We start from the raw sequence: 12,002 nt of genomic DNA, 5'->3' as shown, positions 1-12,002 counted from the left end.
ATCATTCCTCTTGCAGGTGGAGTAGTTGGTCCTTCAGGTTCCGAACATTTGTATAAATTGAGTTGGAGGCAACTTTGTGATATCATGCTGTAAGGAATGTCGCATGCCATTTTCAAAATCCAATGACCTATGTTTTTCCTATTATATCCTCAACACCTAAGACCCCTCACTCTTTTTGATATATATGGACTTGAAGTGACTCACGAGATGGATGACCGTCAAGCTCTTTCAAATCACTAGGTTTATTTGCTTAATGATTGCTCCATTGTTTCCTTGGGTTCGAACTGAAACTCTGGAGAAGATGAGGACCCTTCTGACTAACAAACATTCTACCACTCAGGAATGAGAATGTGCTTATGCTTGGGAGATAGACGTGCTAAGGAAGGTTGTATCGAAGTTGCAAGATTAGGTAGAAGCTATTGATCATCATCGCACCCAAGAAATGGAAGAGACTAGGGTATATGCTCTTAACAAGCTATACTCAACCAATACCCATAAAAATACTCTAAAGCATATAGTCCAGGGTTTGAAAGCTGAGCTAGCTAGAAAGGATAAAAAACTAGCTAGGAGTTAAAGTGGAAGGAGAAGTTTTGATCTAATCTAGACGTTACTGCCTTGTTGGTGGACCGTATGTTTTCCTACATGAAGGAAGAGTTCAATGATTGTGTAACTCAGTTCAAGACGTTGGATATCCACCACTTGATAGGGACCCTTCTTTTTTAGACTTGGATTGAGCCATCGAGTGTGCACCCGAGAATTTATTCATCTTTAAACCTCCCATCAAGTGATATAAATTTGAGTGTGGTGTTGCACAACCATAATCCCAGATACTTTCGAAGGGTGAAACACCCAATTAACCTTACCCTCCCCATTAGGGAAGGAGGATTTTGTAAGGCTGTTGGGCCAATATTTAGAGGGTTAATTGACTTTTGAAACTCACCCATCTATTCAGGAGGAATATTTAGTAAGGCTGGACAACTGAGGTTTTGTTTACTAAATGATGGTTCATTCTTTATTATTTTTCTTATATCTTGCTGAACATTCAAAATAGGCCAGGATTGGTATTTGTTTGCCTCCAAGGCATCTAGCCCTCCATCATTGACCTTTCTCTTTCCATGTGTAACTGTTCCCTAATCGCTCAGTTAGGATCTGAAAGCGGCGTGAGTTCTAGTAACTTGCTTAATGACTCAGCACATCACTCTACTTATTATGAATTCTTTGAGAAGACCCACATAAAGAGACCAGTTCGAGCCTCAGCTCGGGTTACTAGGTTTCACTGTGTATTGTCACTTGGGCAATCTATTGAAGGAGATATCCATGTGACCTTTACTTCAATTTATCCTTGCATCCATCAGGGCGTCCATCGAATAGCTATAGAAGCCCAGTCTACTATAATACATCTTGTTACTTTTTAGCCATCATTCGTTAGTTGCAGCCCAGATATAACCAATGCCTTACTGCCCGATGAACCTACACATTGAGGCCCTTGTAACTCGTACCTCTCTAGATGAGGTTGGCAAAGGCAAAATTTGATGGAGAGTGATTAAGGTTATCTTCAATCTTCCAACATAGAATTCAGATTCCTCTCTCCTTTACCATTCCATGTACTCTATTTCTAACATACATGTGTCATCTCTCGGATGACTATAATAGTAGCCGTTAGATCTTCTAGAGAAGAATGGATAAGATCTTAACCCTTTGAGTTTTTTCACCCAGCTAACTTACCCAGCTATAAAAGGAATCTAGATTTGTCAGAAATGTCATGTTGGAACTTGTGGTAGTTTTGATATGATCAACCAGGTTAAGTTAGGTCATGTCATATTTTGATCTTTGTGTTTAAGTGTGCAGGAGCTTAGGAACACAAGAAGTCGAGTGGAAGATGTAGCTAGCAAGAAGGATGTCATGGGAAGGGAGTCGACGGACTCGATGCATCCAAGGGACGAAGTGCTGCGGAAGAGTACATTTGTGGATGAGAAGGACGTGCGCAATGTTCAAGGGATGAGAAGTCAGAATGGAAGCCTTCTCGAGGAGAAGGCCAGAAATAGATCCGGGTGAGCCCTATTCTAGATGGCCGTGATCATCCAGGCGATCGGAGTAGTAGAAGAGTGAAAGGAGGCTGGAAGTGGTGCTGGAGGCACCTTCAAAGTGAATTAAAGGCACCTCCGCGCCTTCACAATGGAAGGCGCCTTCCATGGCTGGAAGGCGCCTTCGATGAACAGTACGAAGATGTCTTCCAGCCCTATGAAAGACGCCTTCGACTAGGCTAATCTTACCATTGCCAAGGGATAAAGTTTTATCCTTTGGCACCTCGCTGGAGGTGCCTTACAGTCTGTTGGAGGCGCCTTCTACCCATAGATAGAGTTTCTCAGGAGCTATAAAAAGGTCCATGGAGATAGAAAATAGATAACAACTTTAGTATCAACTCTTGTTTTTATTTTCTAGCAACTGTCTGAGCGTTTAACGATTGTAAGAGACTTCTCCACCTACACGAAGGAGATCTTTAAGAGCTTTTCATTTCCCTTGGATTGACAACCACCTAGGTTGTAACCAAGTAAATAGTGTGTCTCGTCTCTTTAGTTGTTAATTTAAGTTATTATTATTGTTTCTTTTAATTTGAGTTGAAAGAATGGTAAAGGTATTATTTTCTTTTTAGGTTATTCACATCTCCCTCTTACCGGCCTCCAAGCGTCCTAACAAATGGTATCAGAGCCAAACCACCTTAGAAGAACTAATCATCGACTGAAGCAACAAGACGATGACCGACGTAAGCATCCACCCACTAAAATTCGAGAGAGACTTTGCACAATGGAAACGACAGATGAAGGTATTTTTTAAAATAGATTTTGAAATTTTATTAATCATGAAATATAATTTTGTAGTTCCCAAAGACAAAGAAAAATATCAGTAGATGAAGAAGGAGTAAGCCGACTTCATGGCAAATGGTAAAGCTGAATTCCATCTGCTCAGCGTCCTTCCACCCTAGGAAGTAAATCGAATCTGCTGCTATGACTCCACCAAAGAGCTCTGGGAGAAGTTCCTAGAACTCCATGAAGGCACTTATGAAGGAAAATTGGCAAGGCGAGACATTCTTCGAAGCCAACTGATAAACTTGCAAATGAACAATGGAGAAAAAGTAGTGCAACTCCAAGCACGGATCAAAGAGCTCATCACTTAGCTCAACAATCTCAGAGAAACGGTAGCAAGTCGAGATTCAATTCGGTACACGCTCAACACCTTCTCGAGAATTCCAGAGTGGTCATCTTTAGTAGATGTATACTACATCTCTAAGGACTTTGAGATAAGTACATTAGAGAATTTGTTTTCTACCTTTGAACTTCACGAAACTCGATGTGCAGATTCTAAAGAAATCAAAAAGTCGAACAATGATCTTGCCTTGAAAGCCAAGATAGAAGATCCTGACTCTGAAGCGTCGATCGACGAAGATGAAGCGACGCTACTGGTAAGAAAGTTTAATAAATTCATTAAAACTAATAAATTTAAATCGCAGTCAAGAAAGCATTATCGGAACAAAAGGAAAGTCCGATGTTACAACTGTAACAAAGAAGGGCACATCAAGGATGACTGTCCAAAATTGAATAACAGGGACAAGGAGAAAGACAAGGGCAATAGACCAAAGTATAAGAACTTGAAGGCCACATGAGACGAATCATCCTCCTCTGAGTCTGAGATCGAGGCCTTCTCTAGACTAGCCCTAATGGAAAGCCATCAAGAAGATGAAAGTAGCTCAAAAATGAGTATCGACGAAGGGGGAGGATCATCAGAGGAAAGCTGCAATGAAAGGGGAGCATCAGATCATGAGGTAAGTGAGGTACATGCACTATCTCCTGAGCAGTATTTTAATTTTATCAAAATACTTTCTAAAAATTTGTACAAATTAGAAAAAGAAAGCATTAATTTAAAAAGACAATTAGCTAAATCATATCATTTAGAAATGCATGATAATTTAAAATTAGAAAATGATAAATTAAAAATAAAAATTGAAAAGTTGAAAAATAACCATGCATGTTTAAATTTGAGCAAACCAAAATTTAGAAAGTATAGAAGGCTAAACTGGTACATTAGAAAATACCAAGGATAACTTAGAAAAATCCCTAGAAGTTATGTACCCCCCAAATTTTTAGTTAACCCAGTAGGTAGGAACTTATATTGGGTTCTGATCCGGTGGTAAGAACAGGGACCCCCCCTCTGAGGGAAGTCAGCGCCACGTGGAGGTCAATGTGCCCGACGTCCGATCGGAGAAGGGGAGACCGGTCGGCCGAACGGGGTCCCAGCTGAACCAAAGACGACCCGATGGAACTGGGGATTCCGACGCTCAGGTTGAACAAAGTCATATGGCCGAGCGGATAGCCCGTTAGGCCGAAGGCATAAAGTAGCATACTGCAAACAATCTTCACAGAGCACATTACCGGGAATCTCCTAAGTGGACCAGTACATATGACCGGTCGGACGTGAGGTGAGTGCCGATCCGCCGGAAGCCCTGCATGGAAAGAAGAGAAAAGGACAAGGAACATCTTATGACAGCAGGCATGCTCTATGACCAGGCCATACTCCAAACCTTACGACAGAGGGTTCTGCTGTCCTATCAAAGACGTGCTTGGACTGTAGCAGTATGGTGTCAGGTAAGTTTTCTGACAAGCCCTTACTGAGGTATGGGCTGAGGACACGTATTTGCCTCGGTATGGGTGCATGAGCTCCTTCCCAGCTCTATATAAGGAGCCTCGCACTTCACCGGAGGTACGCATTCTACGATATTTGGAGTCACTTCTTTGTTGTCTGCTTGCCTGACTTGACCGTCGGAGGGTCGTCGCCGGGAACCCCTCCCCGGCCCGACTTCCCTGCAGGTTCGCCCGAGGACCATATGATCGGCAGGGGATCTACGTCAGCAACGCGGAGAGCGCCACGTACCCAGCGTCCGTTGATTCAGCGTTCGGACATGATCAATTTGGCGCCGTCTGTGGGAACGCTCCTGCATCCGATCGGAAGCAATGGACGAAGCTGGACGACCGCACTCAGTGATGCTCTCGACAGAAGAACTAGACGCTCTGATCGAAACACGAGCAGCTAAGCTCGTGGAACAAAGGCAGAAGTCGCAGGCCGAGCGGATTGAGCAGCAAGCAACATCATCATCAGGAGGCCGAGCGGAAGCACCGCAGGCCACGGTTCCATTTCATCGGGCCCTATTTCGCACTCCTCCTGAAGTCGCAATAATTAATCGGGATCGAGGATCTTCATCAGATGAAGTACCAAGACGAGACAGCAGAAAAGGCAAGGCTCCCCGAGCGGATGCCTCGCCCGAACGGGTCAACCGTCAATTCTCAGAGGCCATCCTGCGGGACCCTCTGCCAAAGCACTATGTGCCTCCGGCGATCATTTGGGTAAGTTCGACAACACCTCTATCCTTCATCAGTACACAGATGGAGTGAAGTGTCGAGTTTTCCTTACCACCCTCTCGGGATCGGCTCAACGGTGGTTTCGGAGGCTTCCGGACGGATCCATCACAAGTTTCAAAGACTTTCGAACGGCCTTCCTCCACCATTTTGCAAGCAGTCGACGCTACTAGAAGACTAGCGTGAGCTTATTTGCCATCAAGCAAGAGCCCAGAGAGTCGCTCATAGCTTATATCCAGCGATTCAACCAGGTGGCCATGGACATTCCAACGACCACCTCCGAAACGATGATGAATGCATTTACGCAAGGCCTCGTGGACGGGGACTTCTTCCGCTCGCTCATTCGGAAGCCACCCCGAGACTACGACCACATGCTGCACCGGACCAACGAATACATCAATGTGGAGGAAGCTCAAGCAGCCCGAAGGAAGGAAACTCCAACCGAGCGGCGAGCTGAAGCAGCTCGCCCCCTGCAACATGTAAGATCCCACGCCATTCAAGCAGTGTCTGTCGAGCGGCCCAAGCCTAAAAAGAAATGGACGCCTATGTTCTGCTCATTCCACCGGACGGACACGCACAATACAAGAGATTGTCGAAGCCTTCCCCTGATCGCTCACCTTGTCCCCAGGAGTGGTGGCCATCGATCGCCATCATCAGACAGGTGACAGAGACCTCGGGAAGCTGATCGGATGATATCTGATAGGCAACAAAGACAGACTCCCGAGCGTCATCATACTCCGAGGCGTGAGAACAATCCCCGGAGGTCTAGGGAGCTGTACCAGGTTCGCCAAGAAAGAATACACTTTCGCCGCGCATGTCGGGTCGGGCGAGACGGGGACGGTGCTGGTCAAGGACGGCGTCACCAGCTCCATACTGGTTACCGCCAAGAAGGCGGACCAAATCGCCGCCCAAGGACTTGAGGGAGTGTGCCACATGATGACGCCTCCTCATCAAAGCGGTAATAGCCAACTACACTATTCACCGCGTTTTTGATACATGAAGCTCGGTCAATATCATATTTAAAAGGCCTTCGACCAACTACAAATTGATCGATGCCGAGCGCGACGATCGACCCCATCGTGATGGGCGCGCATTTCGTCACCGACGTCCAGACGGTGATCAGCCGCCAGAAGGACGCCAACGCGTTCGGCGTGGTCACCATCGGCGCATACAACGTAATATTGGGACGACCGGCTCTCGGTGAATTCCAAGTTCCCCGTCAAGGACAAAGTAGGAGAAGTACGAGGAGATCAACTGGCAGCTCGGCGATGCTACGTCGAGATGGTACGAGCCGAAGCCAAGAAGGCGCCCGGATTGAGGTAAACGCCATAACCGAAAAACCTCTCTTTGGTGTATGAAGAAAAGGAGGAAGTGCGATTCATTCGACCTGAGAGCCACCACGTTCGCTGATCCGGAGGCGAGCCGAAAGAGAAATGATCAAATGCCTCAGAGCGTGATGTCTTCGTCTGATCGACGCATGAGCTGTCTGGAATTTCACTAGCGCAGCACGAGCTCCACGTCCGACCGGACGCCCGGCCGGTGAAGCGTGCAGAACAAAATGCCATCATCCGAGCGGAGGTTGAGAAGCTCTTGAAGCCGACCATATACGCGAGGTCCAGTTCCTGAGTCGAATGTAGTATTAGTCTCAAGCCGCAACAAGTGGAGAGTATGCATAGATTTTGGGATCTCAACAAAGCTTGCAGAAGGATTTTATCCTCTGCCTCGGATCGATCAACCGGTGGACTCCACAGTGTGAGTTGATATGTATGCTCGACGCTTATCAAGGCTATCATCAAGTGCCGCTCGCCGATCAGGAGAAAGTTAGCTTCATTACGACCGACGGAACGTACTGCTACAACGATGACGGGGCCACCTAGCAACGCTTGATGAACAAAGTGTTCAAGGAGCAGATCGGATGCAATTTGGAAGTATACGTGGACAATATTCTCATCAAATCCGTCCGATCGGCCGATCTCTTTAAAGACATGGAGGAGACTTTCCGAACGCTGAGGAGGTATGGAGTTAAGCTCAACCCTCAAAAGTGTCTGTTCGGAGCAAAGGGCGGGCGTTTCTTGGGATACATAGTGGCCGAGCCGGGAATCGAGGCAAATCCCAGCAAAGTGAAAGCACTACAAGATATGCCACCTCCAAGAAATCTGAGGGAAGTGCAGCACTTGACCGGTCGGATAACTGCTTTGTCCAGATTCATCTCCAAGACTGCTGACCGGAGCCTACCCTTTTTCAAGATCTTGCACAAAGCCACTAAGTTTCACTGGGACGAAGAATGCGATCGGGCGTTTGAAGATCTGAAAACATACTTGAACTCTCTGCCTGTGCTAGCCAAACCAACTATGGGTGAGCCACTTTGTATCTATTTATCTTCTACTGAGTAGGCAGTCGGGTCGGCACTAGTAAGGGCGAGCGGAGAAGAACCTGTATATTTTCTAAGCCATATTTTAAAAGATGCTAAATCCCGCTACACTGGGCTCGAGAAGCTGGCTTTTGCTTTGGTCCTCGCCACTCGGCGCCTCCGTCCCTATTTCTTGGCTCATACTATCATCGTCCGGACGAATAGTCCATTGGGAAGAGTGCTGTTGAATCCAGAAGCGTCTGGGCGGCTCATCAAATGGACAATGGAGTTGAGCGAATTTGACATTCAATACCAGCCCCGTTCGGCGATAAAGGCGCAATCCTTGACGGATTTTGTCACCGAAGTACAAAGGCCGGAACCCGAAGCCATGTGGAAAATATTTGTGGATGGATCGTCCACTCGGCTCGGAAGCGGGATTGGCGTACTATTACTCTCTCCTCACGAAGAAAAGATGCACTTATCCGTCCGGTTGGATTATAGAGCTACAAATAATGAAGCAGAGTATGAGGCCCTTATAGCCGGCTTACAGGCCGCCCGGCATGTGGGGGCCGGACGGGTGACGCTGCATTCAGACTCTCAGTTGGCCGCTCGGCTCAAACTCTACGCCGAAGCCTTCGAAAAGCTTAAAGCCAATTTCAGAGAAGTCATTATCCAGAAGATACCCCGAGCGGAAAATCAGGCGGCAGATGAGTTAGCCAAATTCGCAAGTTCAATAGCGCCAGTCGTCATCCAACAGCCAATTGAACAAGTATCTTTGGTGGCACATGTCGACCGGATGGAAGGCCTCGCGTTTCGAGCGATTGGAGGACACCCATCATGGAGTTTCTCCGCTCGGGTGCTACACCGTCCGATCTCCGCTCGGGTGCTACACCGTCTGATCAGGATGAAGCCCAGCTGTTAAGAAGGAGAGCTGGTCGGTTCACGCTTATTGGAGACCAACTCTACAAGAAGGCTTTCTCCCGCCCGCTGTTGAAATGCGTGAGCTCGGAAGACGCGGCGTACATCCTCCAAGAAATGCATCAAGGATCGTGCGGAGGGCATCCGGGCGGAAGATCGCTGGCTAAGAAGATCCTGCTGGCTGGATACTTTTGGCCAACTCTGCAAGCAGACGCCGCTCGGACCTTTGCGACGTGCCTTTCATGCCAAAAGTACCATAACTTCTCCCACCGACCGGCGGAGGAAATGAAGGCAGCTACCGTGGCCTGTCCGTTCGACCAATGGGGAATGGATATTGTGGGTCCATTTCCTATGGCGACCGGGCAGTGGAAATTTCTACTAGTGGCGGTCGATTATTTTTCCAAATGTGTGGAGGCCGAGCCACTAGCCAGGATCACCGAGCAGATGATCAAAAAATTTATCTGGCAGCATATAATTTGCCGGTTCGGCATCCCTCGCCGGCTAATATCAGATAACGGACGACAGTTCGTTGGGAAGCAACTCGAGGATTGGTGCAAAAGTTATGGCATTGAACAACACTTCACTTCCGTGGCGTATCCTCAAAGCAACGACCAAGCGGAAGTAACCAACAGAGAAATCCTTAGAATTCTTCGAGCCCGACTGGACCACATGGGAGGAAGTTGGGTGGACGAGCTGCCAGGCATTTTATGGGCCATCCGCACGACCCCAAAGGAAGGAACGGGCGTCACGCCTTTCCATTTGGTGTATGGTGGTGAAGCGGTTATTCCGGTCGAAGTCGGCATCGAGTCCGTCCGGATCCAGAATTATGATGATGATAATAATGCCGAGCGGAGGAACATGGAGCTTGATTTGGTCGATGAAGAGCGAGCCAAGGCGTCCGTCCGGCTGATGGCGTACCGACAACGGATGAAGCAAAACTACAACCGGCGCGTAATCCCCAGAGCATTCCAGGTTGGCGACTTTGTCTGGAAGAAAGTAAAGTCGGTCGGCGACGTTGGCAAGCTGGAGGCTCCTTGGGCGAGCCCCTTCAAAGTCACCGAGAAGCTCCGCTCGGGTGCTTATTATTTGGAGGATGAAGACGGATGGCGGCTCGACCGACCATGGAGCGCGAATCATCTCCAGCCGTACCAAGCTGGATGAGAGGTGCGCTAAATGTAATTTTATATATGTTGTGGGTCGTCCATGTCCTTGTAATGTAGGAAGCAAAATGATAAAAGGATGGCAAATAGCTTTGCCGAACGGCATTGTCAAAATTAGCCTTAAAGGCTGTCGAGCTACGACGTTAAAAATCGAGAGATGGGCCGGCGTCTATAAATCATCCGAGCGGAAGACCGTCGAGCTCCGACGTTAAAAATCGAGAGATGAGCCAGCGTCTATAAATCATTCGAGTGGAAGACCGTCGAGCACCGACGTTAAAAATCAAGAGGCGAGCCGGCGTCTATAAATCATCCGAGCGGAAGACCGTCGAGCTCTGACGTTAAAAATCGAGAGACGAGCTGGCGTCTATAAATCATCTGAGCGGAAGACCGTCAAGCTCCGACGTTAAAAATCGAGAGACGAGCCGGCGTCTATAAATCATCCGAGCGGAAGACCGTCGAGCTCCGACGTTAAAAATTGAGAGACGAGCCGACGTCTATAAATCATCCGAGCGGAAGACCGTCGAGCTCCGACGTTAAAAATCGAGAGATGAGCCGGCGTCTATAAATCATCCGAGCGGAAGACCGTCGAGCTCCGACGTTAAAAATCGAGAGACGAGCCGGCGTCTATAAATCATCCGAGCGGAAGAAGGCAATAAAAAAGACTTTGCGAACAAGTATCCAAGGGTATTCACCCTTGATAATCGTTCGACCGCCTCTACGTTCCGCTCGGCCCAGTACCCGAAGGTACTTCAATATCCTCGAACATCTTCTGTCGAAGCAGGACATATTCAGTCGAGCGGAATACTTACTTAAAAAACTTCGTAAAAATCCCTTTCGAATGAGAGGTATGATAAGAGGCAAGCGGACAGCACACATATTGACTAGCAAAAGGACAAAGCAAGCAAAAGGAGATTATATTAAAGAAACTAAGGCCGAGCGGCCAAATTACAAAAAGGGTAGTCTTCGCCCGAGCAGCCGAATTACATCTAAATTTCTTATTCAAGATAATCGTACAGATCCTTCGGGATATTGTCAAGAAGAGCCACTTGATCTGCGGCCGGGATGACGGCGGACTCGGGAAGTTGCCCCTTGGACTTCAAATATGTCATCGTGGCGGTCATAGCAAGGTCAAACGCAGTATACATCCGCTCGCAAACCTTCTCCGAAAATTCAGGCGAGCGGATGTAATTCTGTCTCAGGGCAATGACCCGGTTTGGCTCGGCCTCCTGATATTCTTTGAATGCCGCTTGGGAGGCGGCGAGGGATTCCTGCAGAGTTTTCAGCTCGTCCTTATGCTTGATGGCGTCGGCCGAGCGGCACGCCTTCTCTCCATCGAGCTGCTCCATCAACTCCTTTACTTTCTGCTCCAATCTCCGAGCCTCGACATTCTTTTTCTCCAGATCGGAGATGGCCGTGTTTTTCCGAGTGGTGGCCAGGGTTATTTTTTGGTCGAGCAACTTGACTTGCCGCTCGAGCTCGGCCAAAGCGTGGGCCTGATCGGTCATCTTCTTCTGCTCGGCCGCCCACAAATCTTGAGCCTTCTTTAGCTCTTTCTGCAACTCAGCATACGAGGGGCCTTGTGAGCCGGACGGACCGCCTGCAGCCTTCAGTTGTCTCAATTCCTCGTCCACCATCGCCAGGCGGTTGGAGACAGCTATCTCCTCCACCCATCTCTGACGAAAAAGAAAGAAAATAGAAGTTGTTAGTGGCCGGTCGGAAAGAACGCATACAAAACTACGAAGAAAACGAACTTACCCCCGTGGCCTCTTGCATGTGTCTGTTGGCCAAATTGCGGAGGGGGATCATCGGGACGCGCGCCCGAGCATCGGCCCACATCTCGGCTAGGGGCCCTTTCAGGGTGATCGTGTGCTCGGGCGCGGTTGGGCGATCGGCCTCGGGTAGCAATTCTTCGGTCGGAAGGTGAAGTGCGACCCGGACAGTGCGGCCATGACCGGGAGTCGTCCGAGCGGATGATGGTAGAGGATCGGAGGCAGGCGCCGAAAATTGGGATAAAATGGTTGAGCGTTGGACTTGATGGGGAGCAGGCGGAAGGACACTGATTGGTACGGCCTCAAGAGGGTCCGCCGGCCATGACCGACTCCATGACAACATTCGCTGCAAAGGAAAAAGAAGAAAATCAGTTAGCAATCAAGGCAAATGTTCCAA

Source organism: Zingiber officinale, chromosome 5A (assembly GCF_018446385.1).
Source record: "Zingiber officinale cultivar Zhangliang chromosome 5A, Zo_v1.1, whole genome shotgun sequence".
In the NCBI taxonomy this organism is placed as follows: Eukaryota; Viridiplantae; Streptophyta; class Magnoliopsida; order Zingiberales; family Zingiberaceae; genus Zingiber; species Zingiber officinale.
This window is presented reverse-complemented; position numbering follows the sequence as displayed.